Source organism: Melospiza georgiana, chromosome 3 (assembly GCF_028018845.1).
Source record: "Melospiza georgiana isolate bMelGeo1 chromosome 3, bMelGeo1.pri, whole genome shotgun sequence".
In the NCBI taxonomy this organism is placed as follows: Eukaryota; Metazoa; Chordata; class Aves; order Passeriformes; family Passerellidae; genus Melospiza; species Melospiza georgiana.
The window spans coordinates 107,039,458-107,053,175 of NC_080432.1; the positions used below are offsets into that span (position 1 = coordinate 107,039,458).

Sequence of the window (13,718 nt, forward strand, 5' to 3'; positions counted from 1 at the left end):
GGGGTTACTCTGAATCAGTGAGCCTATATGGAACTTTCCTAACCCTAAACAGATGTAAAGCTTTCTCCATCTTCTTTCCCCAACAGGGTGCTAAGTCATGCATCTCTTCTCATTCCTGCAGCATCTCCAGCAGCAGTGGAGATTAGAAATACTGAGTTTTATATTTGCATCATTTCACTTTTCATTTCTATTTAAGGCTTGCATGTGAAGAATTCTTAAGGCAGAAATAAAAAATCCAGGGGATGCAAATATCCAGACAAAGCATTCCCATGAAATTTGCCAAGGCCCATGCAAATGTGAGAGCAGAGAAATGCAAAATGTGTAATTCATCACATATTTGTAAGGTACTTGAGTAGGTGCCTGACTATAATATTGTGTTGCCATAGTTAGTATTTCAACTAACTTTTTAAAAACTCATTAAGACATACCATTTTGGGTGTAAGACTATTATTAATGTCAACAAAGAAAATCTGGTGACCTAATTCACAAGACCAGCTAGTCAAAAAACCATATCAAATAACCCTGTGATTATGTCACTCACCTGGACCATGATAGACTTTTAATCCTTCTGTCAACTTGTTGGGACCTGAATCCACCTCTCAGAGGAGGCCTTCCTGGCCACATCACTGGTTCCTTGGGGTGGCTGTTCCCATTTTTCCTGGGAAAAATGGTTATATTTTTACAAGTCACTTATATAATTTTGGGTTCTTTTCACCAAAGAGATGAAAATCTTCTTGTAGGTCAGGGCCTGAGTATTCAAATTTCCCAGACAGAGGAATTCACTGGTCCAGGCAGATCGCTTGATCTTCTGAAAAATGGAGGATTTTTCACTTGTTGGTTTGGTGAACTGGGCCAAGATACAGTCCCTTCTATCCCCTGCTTTTCTTAAAATGACAAAAATGGAAATGAAATGACTGATCTGAAACAAACAAATGTTTCACTGAAATCCACATGAAACACTTTTTCACTTGAATGAGAGAAAAAGAATAAGCTTTCTTAAATATATTTTTAAATTTTTGGTTAAGCTCTGAAACTGAAAATTCAATTACACAGCTCTGTTATGCAGTCGCTTATGTTAGGGAATGATTAATAGTAACATGTAATGCCTTAATGAGGGAAGATAAAGAAATGAGCAGAAAATGATGCTAAATTATAGCAGAATGACAGCAATGTTTTTCTGATGATAGCAATTATGTCATAGCTGAAAAAGTGTCTCTTGGTGATAAGTACATATATCATAGAATGAAAGTTCCTGTACAATTCCATTTAAAAAGTTCATTTTCAGAGGAGCCAGAAGGGGATAGATGTATTCTCTTTCATCATTTAAATGTGAGGCTTTTTCTAGATGACTTAACTCGTTTTAAAATGATGCATAGCTGTCAACATTTTTCCACTTTGAAAATTACTGCCTGGGACACAGCCGTGGTTTCCAAAAGCAGCGGGGGCAGAGCGGTGTCTGTCACAGTGAGAGGCAGTCTGGAGGACAGCTCATGTGACACGGGCACAGCTCATCCTGCAACAGAGGAGAGCCTGTCCTGCTGTCACAGCCTCGTGTCCCCACCTGACAGCGCCAGCGCCGCGGCTCCAACTCGCGTTCAGCGACGGGCACCATTGCCCCGTGCCCGCCATCAGCTCACTGCAACCCTCTTCCTCAGGTCTTAGGAAATAATTAATCCTGATGCTGGATTTTATGAGCACAAAGCTGGCATTGCTGCGACTCCTTTGAAGTCAGTAGAGCTCTTCTTGATTAATGGGATTAATAGAATCGGAGTAGGAATTCCGAAATGCGTGTGTGCTTGTACCTGGAGAAGTCTATACATGCACATATAAATGTGTTACATACAGCAGTTTGTTGGATGCAATTACAGCTTCTGCATGGGAGTCTGCAATCCAGAAAGTTAACTTGTCAGCAATACATATTTCCTGTAAAATAATATTTTTATATAACTTATATATGCATTTTGGTTCATCATAGCAATTGTAATAACAACAACAACAACAACAACAATAAAGCATAATAGTAATAATAACAATAATAACAATAATAATTATAATAACAGCAATGATAATAGCAATAGTTTTAATTCCTATATTTTTTTACATAATTTCCACAGCCAAATTACACCTTTTAGGTTTTGCCTTCTTTTTGGTCAGTATTGCCTACTGATTCCACCAAGGAGGCTGTAAGCTTTTGCCTCCTAGTGCATGAGGCATCATCTGCACTTATGTCAATAGAAGATTTAAAAAAATAATAGTGATTTGTAAGTGAGGATGCCCAGTGGAAGTCGACAGCTAATGACTGAATAACTGAGTAGAGAGCAACAAGGCCAGATTGTTTAAGTCCTGCAGTTATTCAGAGATCAATACAGACATGGAAGAAAGAAATTTGAAGACCAAGGCAAGCACAGCACCTTCCAATTCCCACATACTGTATGAAACTGGCCCAGTTTTCCTTGCTTGCTCTCCATCTCAGAACTTGAGTTTTCCCTGTCCTTTTTTTAAGCTGTTCAAATACTCAACAGGCTACAGTCAGGAGATGATCTTGGAAAGGGGTGGTGCAAACTAGAAGTATTTCAGACTGAGGAGAGAAATAAAACCACACGTGCTGTTTTTGTGGCAAGGGATGCACAGGGGCTAGTAAGTGAGAGTTTCTTTGAATGGAAGCACTGACAGGTTCTGTTCTTGTGCAAGAGCTGTCATCAGCCCGTGTCTCTCTTGTCCTCAGAACAAAGCCCTGGCTTTTAAAGACATGTATTTCATAATATAAATAGCCCAAATAATTTCAGGTGAAGAATGATGCTCAGTTCAGGCAAGATGACAGGACTACCAAGGATGTGCAACAGCAAATCTGGGCAACCAAAATACAGATCTGCTCAAAAATCAGATGCCTGTGACCATTCATATTTATATGTGCAGGGTTTTTTGTTTGTTTTCTTTATATTTTCCTTTTAAAATTCTTCATTGATTGCATTCCAGATATTTATGGGAGTCTTTTTTGAATTCTGCTCTAAGTAACTAGAAGTAAAAGGTTAAAATAGCAGGCTCAAACCTTGGGTGAGTCTAGGCCCTGTGCATTGGCTGGAGAGGGGAGCTGAGAGGACAGACTCTTCTCCAATTGTCTCTCAACAGACACAAATCTAATGCAATCAGCAAACCTTAGAATTGCATGAGCTGTAGTAAATAGCTATGTGATAATCAAAAACCTTTGTTTAAGTGTAGGGGGGTTTCTTTAGTGTTTTTTCACAATTGTGGTGGGTTTGTTTTTTTGGTGCTTTTTTGTTTGTTTGTTTTGTTTTGTGTGGTTTGGTTTGGTTTTACTTTTGTTGTTTTTTGAGGAGAGAAGTGCCCATTTATGCTGCACCTCCAGTACACAGGCAAAAAGCAGTAGCAAAGGTGGGGCTGTGGGATGGATGTGGTGGAATGTCTGTGGACTTTTGTGTTCAGGGCAAGAGCTGAGGGTCCTGGCATCAAAAATAATGGAAATACCTTCCCAGCCTTTCAGACTGAGAGCTGGCACATGGCATATTAGGATGTGGTATGACAGCCAGGATTACTCTATGCTGATGTTGTTAAAATCTATTGGTCCCTTTCTAGATCATAAAAGCAGCTGCTGGCTGCTCTTTTACAGCATTTGAAAATTTTTCCTAGGATCCATTATTTGCTAAATCATTGATAATATGACACTCACAAGGAAGTAATTTAAAAATCAAGAAGGAATCTTCATTAGATAATTTTCTCTGCTTTTATAGGTGTGGATTGTATTATTCTTAGGTCACTGTGACCAAGGTGGCTGAATATGATATGGACAAGTGCACACAAAGGCAGTATTTCTGAAAAAGACCCTGCATTGACAGAGATGAGTTTTTATATTGACTCCACTTGAACAGACACTTGCTCTCAAGCTGCATTGCTGTTGTACAGCTGTGTGAGCTTCTCCATGCTTGACCAGCCCAGTGCGTGCAATTGCATGCAAAAACGATGACAATATTAATGATGCTATTTCCTAAACCCAGTTTTTAAATTTTGTCACTCTTTTCTTTTTTTCTGGCACACTTTCCAATGTTGGTGACCCTCTTGTGGTGACTGCAGACACACTATCACTTGTATGATTTGATGTGAAAATGAATCAGGAATTCTTTGGATTCTGTTTTCTCTCATTTTCCCTTCTCACTAGTTTTACTCACTCTGTCAAATACTATATTTTAGTGGTGTTTCAAATGTGGAGCAGTGAGGCAGACAACCTTTAGTTTTAGGTGTAGCACCCAGGTGCCTTTCAACCCCATCAAGTTACTGGGTTACCTTGCTTGAAGGAAGGGTCAGTGGGAAGAAACAGAAAGGAAAAGAATGTCCAGGAAAGATCAGCAGGAGTGAGAGCAATGGGGCAAGAACTGAACTGATGGACCTGGATTGTAAAAAAAGAGGAATAGCAAAGAGACAGGTGTAGGCCAACAAAACAAAAGCAACAGAAAGGAGAAAATCAGTCAGGATTAATTTCACATCCTAGACACAGCTGGAGCAAAAGAGGCCAAGACACTCCCAAAAGATTAATTCTCTCTGGGTAAACTAAAAATAAGCATGGTTCTCCCTGCTTTTAAAGACTTGAGCTCACTCTTCCACCTATTTTTCCCCATGAACACCTAGCACCTCAAAAGCAAGTAGCTTAGAAGAACAAGGGTGGAGCCCAGAGCAGGCAGACAGCGTTGGCGAGGGGCTCTGATGGAGCTGAAGCAGCCAGCACTCACCATGGTGGGTACAGAGGGCAGCCAGGGGCATCCTGCCAAGTGTGCTTGTCTAAGCTCCAGGACAACTTTCCCCTTGGCTCCCAAGATGCTCTTGTTGAAGGGCCACAAGAGGCTTCTATGAGACTCCTGGTGCTTATTCCCAAAATATGACCAAATCATACTATGAAGCAACAATCATGACACAGGCACGTCCTGCTTCAGCTGTAATCACTTTTACTTAAAATAACCCCAGCAGTACTGGAGATGCTGAGCTTTCCAGCTATCAAGAGGTTACACACAAGTGCTAAGAAAGCAGAAAACCAAATGGAAGGGGATAGAGTGCAACAGGGAAAAAAAAAAAAAGCCAGAAATGCTTTTGTCAAACTTTTGAATCATGCTTTGACAAAAGGCAGCAGATCCCAACGTAGGGTGATTTTCATGCAGCAATAAACAGAAAAATAATTTAAAACCTAGGCAGCATGACTTATTCTGAAAGATCTGAGGGGTAATAAAAAAGCCTGTGTGCAAACGTGTGTGTGCACACAGTTTCTTTAACAGCTGCATGGAACAACCTGTTTTAAATAAGAACAAAGGTGAACAAAGCCAGTTGTCAGGGCAGCTCACCAAATGAAGTTTTTTAATGTGCATGACGTATGCCATATAAAGTGTATTGCCTGAGATACAGCACAGAGTCCAACTTGAAGTATTTTTTTCAGGCTTCTCCTACAAAGTCATGTTTCAAGAATTTACTGCATTCATCTTCTTTATTTCTCTTCTCCAAAAGGCCCAATGGATCACCTTGCTCATTATATCTTCAGCAGCAAATTAAAATCAGCCTCTTCCCTCCCTAAATATTCAAATTTTCTTGTTCTGTCAAGATGTCACTCAATCAATTTATATCTGTTGCACTCAGAGCAGACAACTGTAAGCAGAAAGTGGAGGTCAGGTCTGACTTACCAAATGAGTTTGACTTAAGCAAAAGAAGGGGAAAAAAAGAAAAACAAAATAGTGATGGAAGATTTTCACTGCTTTGAAGATTTTGTGAACAAAAAATAAAAAAGTCTGGCAAGCGCACAGTGTACCTTTTCATGTATGTAAGTAAACACAAATTTAGGAAAAACTTTGCTTTGCACAAACAGTAATTTTTGGGCTTTTTGTAACATGTTTGAGAACTTGGAGAGAGTTTCAAGCTCTCTGCCTTCACTATAAATGTTCCATGTGTTTCTGCACTGAAGGTAAAGAGATAACTGAGAGCAGGGACAGTCTGCTGGGAAGGTTACAAAACTCTGTTTACAGAGAATTTTATAATCAGGCAATAATTTGTTACAAGTCTCTAAGATCCACAAGAGGAATCTATTGCTGTGCATAGTTAGAAAATTTTTAAAGAGAGCAGCTTATCAAAGAAATGTGTAGTGTATTTGCACATCATTCAATTTTAATTTATTTCCAATTCCATCTTTTGATTCCCAGTTACTCTTCTCTGTAGTAGGCAATCATGCTAGATGCAGAGTATCATTTCTGATTTTCAAGATGAGTTGAAATTTGGGATTCCTATCTATTCCCTCTGCTGCTTTTATTTCTTGTTGTTTTTCTTATCTGCTCTCACAATGTTGCAAGTGCTGCTTTACTCAGGAATGCATTTCTCGAACTACTTCATCCCAATGAATGTGTGAACAAAAAAATACATGAGCAAGTTAAATTTTCCCAGCCTTTGAAGTCACCTAAAGTTGAGGTACTCTTGAGAAATAACAACATATGAAGTACCTTTCTATTTTTATATAGACACATAATGTGATTTCTAAGCAGTAAAAGAAAAGCTGTAAATATTAAAGGCCTGCTTGGCCTTAGCTGTGACATCCTACCTGATATCCCCTGTAGGTCTGGTACCAGCGCAGTGGTGGGTACCCAGAGTAGTTGAAATGGTCATGGGAGAATACTTTCATTGTGAAATCTCATGGTGGTACAGACTTAACCAGTGCAGGTGAGTAGGCTCACCATTACTACACTGCACTTTCTCTGACTTCCTCTTGACATCCCTGACCTTTGTGCTCAGAGCTGAGACCACGGAAACACATATGAAGGAAGATGTGTCACCTGCAGTGCCAGCCTGGCCCAAGCGTGGCAACCCAGACAAAAGGACAGCCAGAGCAGACACCAGAGAGGGGCTGCTGATCTGGGAGAGGTGGGGGTTAGCAAGGGAGTGCAGAGGTGAGGAGCACCTGGGACTCAGCAGGGGTGCAGTGGGACTGGGACGAGCTGTGCAATGAGCTCCAAGCCCAGAGCCAGCCGGGATGAGCTGGGGTGTGTGAGCTGAGATTCCCCTGCCGGGCCAGCAGTGCTGGTGGAGCACAGCCCTGCTCCTGGCTGCTGATCACAGCCAAACCCGTCTGTCAGCAGATAGTTTTGAAACTTGCTTGCAAAGTGCTCCACGCCTTTCTAGTATCAAACTGCCTCGAGGCTGACACCCTGCTATTGCTATAAATTATTTTGTTAACTTAGAGTGCAGACTTTTATGCTAAGGATCTAAGCTCTTCGGATGAACTATTAAAGTGCCCATATAATGGCACATCATTACATTTCAATGGTCAGTATCTTAGTGTTTGCCATCGTGTATGCAATTTCCTCTTTTAAAAGAATGTTTAGCTCTACCAAACAATGGGATTGCAAGGGACACAGTAAATAGAGTAAGCAGATCATTGGTCTGCTCAATGCATGTGATCATTTGTAATTGCACAAACACATTTTGTACAGAAACCTTTCCTCTGACACTGGAAAAACAGAAACATACCAAGATGCATCAGCTTTGCACACAGGAAGCAACAATCTCTCTATAGGACCCCAGATTCATCTTTTGGAAAGTATTTAGTAAATGAGGTAAAGGAATGTGAAATCAGAGAGAATGCTTAAGCCTTGTTTAGATTTCCCTGGAAAATGTGACTTTACTGTTGCGTTCCTACATGGTGCTAGTAGTCATGTGAAGCTAATTTGCATGGATTGTGAATGTTTTGCACTCTAAGAATGGTTCTCATTTTTGGGAGCATATTGGATCTCAGATGTGCAGGAGTCTGGAGCATCCACTCCTGGGAACAGGCAAAATCACAGGGATTGTGATCTGCATGCACCACCCATCCTGCTGCACTCTGAAACCCACACCCAATGTACCCCAGACAGGTGTCCCAAGCAAAACCTTGGTCCTTTTCTACTTGTATCTCCCACCCAGAAATTAATAATTCTGTTCTCAGCAGAGTCTGAAGAGGGTGAGGTAAATAACAATAAAATCTTGAATAAAAAGCATAAATCCAGTCTCTAAGCACCTGCTTTTCAAATGAGCTCTGTCCAGTCTATGTGCTGAATGAGGGTCCTTAGGAAAAATAATGAAAGATCATTAAATTAGACAGTTTCTCAAAAATGTAAACTCACATCCATTGTTAGTGGATAATAATATTTGAAATTCTATACTTTCAGTGCTTTTGGCTATTGAAAGCTTTCTAAGAAAAGTGGAAAGTGAATGACAAAGGGAGGAAAGCAAAGGCATAAGGGAAAGGGAAAGGGAAAGGGAAAGGGAAAGGGAAAGGGAAAGGGAAAGGGAAAGGGAAAGGGAAAGGGAAAGGGAAAGGGAAAGGGGGCCCTTCCTAGCTCTCCTCCCAAAATCTGAAAAAGCGACTGTGAGCAATACAGGGAATCACAAGGGAAACAAAAGGAATCCTCAACTTCTTTTATGCTGTTTTGGGAACAAAAGGGCTGGTTTAGGACTTCTTTAAAGCAGGGAGCTAGCAGAATGGTGCTTTTCAGACCTCACCAGACTTGGTTAGGCTTGCTACTATGCATGGATTTTCAAAAACAAACACGCCCGTATACTAAATCCCCAGGGGATTTTCTTCATGTATTCATGCCTTTATCAGCCGATCTTAAGATCAGCCAGCGCGTACCAGCAGTAGTACTCTGCCACTTCAAAACACCGGCAAGACAAGAGGAAAGCAACAGGAACTTTTGTTGAGCCAGCGGAATGAATCGGCAGCTGGGACTGGGAAGCAGCAGCGCTCCGTGCATCCCAGTCCCCTTAAGCAAAACCAACTCCCAGGGGCTCTCTGCGATCAAATTATTATTTCTTAATCGCTCACCTATGAACTGTAGCTACAGAGAGCCCGGGGGGGCAGTCGGTAGCAAACCCCGGGCGAGGGGCGGCGGAGGGAGCCGCTGCTGCCCCGGGGCTGCCCCGGCCCGGCGGCTCCAGCCCCGCCCGCCCGGGGCGCAGCCTCACCTGGCAGCGGCGCCGCGGAGCCGGGCCCGCATCGCCCCCCGGGCTGCCGCTCTGGTGGCTTAAAGAAAAAAAAACAAAAAAAGAAAGAAAAGAGTAGGTCTAGCTATAAGGTAAGAGAATTTTTTTCTTATTTTTGATTTTTTTAATTGTTTTTTTTTTTAAATTTGAGCGCCGCTAATTGCCGAGTGCGTGCGCCATTGGCTGGCTCGGTGAGCGCACCGGGCAGTGGCGTAGGCGCGGGCGGGACGGAGCGGGGCTGGAGCGGGGCTGGAGCGGGGCTGGAGCGGGGTGTGCGGGCAGCGGGGCTGGAGCGGGGCTGGAGCGGGGCTGGAGCGGGCTGTGCGGGCAGCGGGGCTGGAGCGGGGTGTGCGGGCTGTGCGGGGCTGGAGAGGGGTGTGCGGGCAGCGGGCGCGCCGGGATGCGCGGCGGCCCCGGCTCCGGACGGAGCAGGACAGCGCCGAGCGGCCGGGGCTGATGTAGCGTTGGGCTGGAGCCTTGGAAGGTGCACCTGGTGGGGCTGTGCTGTGCGGTTCCCCCTCCCGAAGCGCGCACCGAGGGGTCAGGGAAGGATAACCGCAGCCCGGAGACAGGTTTGGCAATTCTCATCCCTCAGCTGGACGCTGCTTCGCCTTCGCTCTCTGGTACTGCGTGCCTGCTTTCTGTGCATCCCCTTTCCCCTCCTCTAACCTCCGGAATGAATGTGGACGATACTGTTGTGTAGTCTGAAAGGATGTCGGTCGGGTTTTGTTCTTAAAGATCTTTAGTGTTTTTCTTACGTGACCAGTGTGCTGGAAGGGTGGGGGGACACTGAATTTAGTGAGTGTTCGTATTCCAAAATACTGCCTTCAGTCACTGCTCAGATGGAGTAAGACGCTTTCAACACAAATGAACTATTTCAGCAAACTGGAATTAATTTTTTACAAAATCAGTGTTAAAAACAGAAGATAAATTGTTGTAGATTACAAGCAATGTGTCCTCCTAATTAGGGAAGAAAACATTTCCTTTACTTTCAGTGTATTTTAGAAACTGTCATGTAGATTAGGAGCAGCAAGAATATTAATGTTTTTGTTATATAGTTTGATACAATCACTTTCCAAAGTTAATTTAGTTCTTCAGCAATGAAGAGCATGCACTTTTTTACACTTTGAGTTTGTACATTAGGTAGCCACAAAAAATTGTCTTTAGGTTTACTAGAACTTTTTTAAACAAGCTTGTGTTTGTTTTCAGAGTTGACCCTGTGATAAACTGAACAAGAAGTTGGAAAGTTCTGTAGTAAGGTCATTCAAACATTTTTCTCATTCCTTACCTTTAAAATGTAATGGATAGTAAGGAGAAAAGTAATACAGATGTGCTTTATTCTTTTTCTTGTCATGGGATCTGATCTCATTTACATATTTCTTCTCCCAGTTGAGATGGATGCATGGGAAGTAGTGAGGCTGATGATTTGAAAGTGTGACCTCATCACCTAATTTAAGTCTTGGGCCCGATTGTTTTGTTTCCTAGAGAGCCTAACCACCTTTTGGCTCTCTTTGACTTCAGCTCAAGTTGTAAGTACTCAGAACTAGCAAAATTCAGCCTTTTGTGTATCTCAGCCTGGCCCCAAACACGGAAGCACTGGGAAATAGTCCTGACATGTGGAGGATTTCCCAGTGGCTGTACAAATAATCTTCAAAAATCAGCTGTTGTACATTAAACAGGGAAAAAAAAAAAAAGATAACTCCTTTATTGAGTTAAACCACCTCTTGCTGGTTTTCATTGTCCTGTGATTACAGACTCTTGCATCACTTAATGGGCAGCAGCTTTCTAGCTACCACTAGGAAGTTGTCCAGTCTCTCTAACTCTGCATGTACAGTAGCAAACTTTGGGTTTGAAGTGGAAAGATGAGTTTGCAAAGACTTTTGCTTTCCCAGTGGAAGTTCCCTTGGGATTGCTGTGTGAGTGGTAGAGAAATGCTGTTGGCCCCTCAGGAGGAAGAAGCCTTCATCAGCCCTCAGTCATCTGATCCTTAGAGTGACCAAGTCCTCATTAATGTATTTGCCTTAACTCCCACTTACTGGCCATCCGTGAAATGGGATAGAAGTCATTACACCCCATAGCAACAGACTTTTGGAATGTAAATGGCAAAGTAAGGTACTGCAGGAGAGTGGCTTTGTGCTAGAGCAGCTAGAGCAGCAGTGAGAAACTCTGTGGGTCTCCAGGCTGTGTGTGAACTCAGTTAATAAGGTCCCCTAGAGACCTTACCTGCTTGACTCCTTTCCATCCTCTTTCTTCTAACTGCTGTTCCTCCTGTTGCCAGTTTTGATAGCAGGAGAAATAGCTCTCCACTTCTCCAGATTTCCCTCTACATTAGCCCCTCCTTTGAGTGCTTAATTAAACACTGGGAGACACCTTGGGAAGCTTGGCTTTGTTTGTTTGCAGAGCAGGGGGCTAAAACAGGCCAACACAGCTGAACTATGGTGCTGTAATGTTGATGTGCATGCAAACCATGGGAGCAGCTTATGGCCTTTCAGGGCATCATCTGGCTTGCCATGCTTTCCCAGGATTTCCTTGTGTAGGTGAGTGCCTATTTCTGTGCTAGAGGTGGAAAAGGTTGTCTGAGTACCTGTGATGTTATCTCATCTTGCTGGAAGTACAAACAGAAAGGGAGATACACACTCTGGTATGATTTTCAATAAATGTTTGGGGGGCTATTTGCTTTTGCATGCTCTGTTTTAAACACTTGGAAGTGGATGGTTTTTTTTGAGAGGAGCCATGACTAAAGAAATGAAGGCACATGACTGGAGGGATAGAGTTGTAGCTGTCAGCATCCCACTGTGCTTCGATTCATAGCTTGCTGATCAATTCATAGCTTGGAGGAGGGAAGGGGAAGCAGAGACTGTGCAGTGAAACACTTCAGCACCAAACCTAAAGGCAGGAGGAGAGGGAGGCCTGGTTATTGTCCATCCTCTCCTACATCTTCCTTGCCAGCTACTTCCAGCACACCATTCATGAGAGTTGTTAAAACTAATTCCATAGTTGCTCTTCCTCCAGTCCAGTGTCTGCTTTCTCTGCAACCGAGATTGGCTGCTGAAAGTTTTCAGGCTCCTGCCTCTCCAGCACGGCTGCCAACAGAGCTCTCCTGCTGCCCCAGCAGTGCCTGGTGTGGCTGTGAACAGCGGAGGCTGGTGGGCATCCAGGAGAGGCAGCTCTCTGTGCAGCAGGACCATGTCAGCTGGCAGCAGCAGCTTCTGTACTCCAGCATCCTGCCCGTGCCAGTCAGGCATCTTTCTTTATAGAGCAGAATCGGAGCAGCAGCATCTGGGGTGTTTGTTTGCAACTGAGGCAGTGAACAGTTGAACACGGTCATCATACCTGAGGGTTTGCAGGGTTTGCTGCTTGTTCATACAGTACTGCAAGGGGTAATGGGCCTGCCTTGAGTACTGGGCCTGTTCCTCAATACTGTGGGGAGGACAGATGGTAAGGAGAGGGAGAGACCCCCAGGACCCCCATGGCAGCAATGGCTGTGTGTTCAGGTTGTGTATTCAGGGACGGACTCGGGCTGCAGGCTTTGCCATGGCACCTGTGGCAACGAGGGCAGGGAGCTGGATTACATCTGTGTGCTTCATTCTGGGGACATTCAGCCAAACCCCTGAGACTCAGTGATGGAGGCAGGTTATCCAGTTGTATCCCAACATTTCTGATTTCTGTTTCTAAAAAAACACAAGCCAAGACACCACATGCAGGCTGGGGGGTATCAAATTGTTTGATTGTCAGTGTTTTGGCTGTATCTAATGTTTCAGTGCTAAAGGTTTTGTTTGTTTTCATTTTGATCCTGAATGCAGGTGCTTTCAGCCTCTTGACAATCCAGCATGCAGTTGCTCTGGCTAACACATTGAAGACCAGGTGCTGGGAGTCTAAGGGCTTTCAGTGTTGCACAGGAGCCCATGTAGATCAGTGTTGCTTAGCAAACATTAGCAGCAGCAGTCAGATGAAAAGCCTGATAGCAGCAAATGTGCTGTGAGGGTCAAGAGGGGACAACCTCACCTTGCAGTCCTGCTGAAATTCCGGTTTAACCACTGAGGTATGAAAGTTGTACAAAGATGGAGAAGCAGGAGCAAGCTTAAACTCAGCTTTATTTTATTCTCTAGAAGTACCACTGAAAAGGTGTAGATTTTCCAATTACTTTGGCAATTAACACATATATTTATGTGCTGCCTTCCAACTCCCCCACAGACCCAGATTTTAGAAGCAGTTCCCATAGACATGAAAAACAGAAGTATTGATAAGTATCTTCTCTGAAAGTTGGCTTGTCATATCTAAGACATGTAGTTTCCCTGTGCTAAAGCTGAAGCAGAATGAAGTGCTGAATGTTGCTTTATTTTCCCAGAGGGGCCAAGCTGGTTATTCCCCATTGCTAGCACTCCTGCAAGGCAGTGACAGGGCTAACATGCTTTCTTCTCTTGCTCAGCCTCATGACTGACATTTTCTTGTCTTAGTTTAACAGGTATTTGCAATTTTTTTCAGTGGCTTTCTCGGCAGTATTCCCCAGTAGACTCTCAGGTAATCACATGGAACAACGTATAGTCAGTGCATTATTTTGCACTCTGCTATGCAACCTGGCTGGTGTGCACTGCCTGGAGCAATTGCTGGGTGAAAATCACATGTGCAGGTCTAGGAATTACAAATCAAAGACAGTTTTCTAACCATCTTTAGGCATTTGGATGTCAATTTTTTTTAAGCAGTTTTCTGGGGTTTTT

At 43.4% G+C, this 13,718-nt stretch overlaps 1 protein-coding gene across 3 annotated transcripts in view; it reads left to right on the plus strand.

The window, feature by feature from the left end:
- Positions 1-13,718, plus strand: part of FILIP1 (filamin A interacting protein 1) — a 101,755-nt gene that overhangs the window by 68,399 nt on the left and 19,638 nt on the right. Inside the window, exon 1 of one of the 3 annotated variants that reach the window (XM_058021187.1) lies at positions 9,545-9,623. The exons of the other annotated variants lie outside the window; for them this stretch is intronic. The gene's annotated coding sequence lies outside the window, so the exon portion shown is untranslated. Of the gene's footprint in view, positions 1-9,544; positions 9,624-13,718 lie in introns of those variants that run through there. 3 annotated transcript variants of the gene reach the window in all.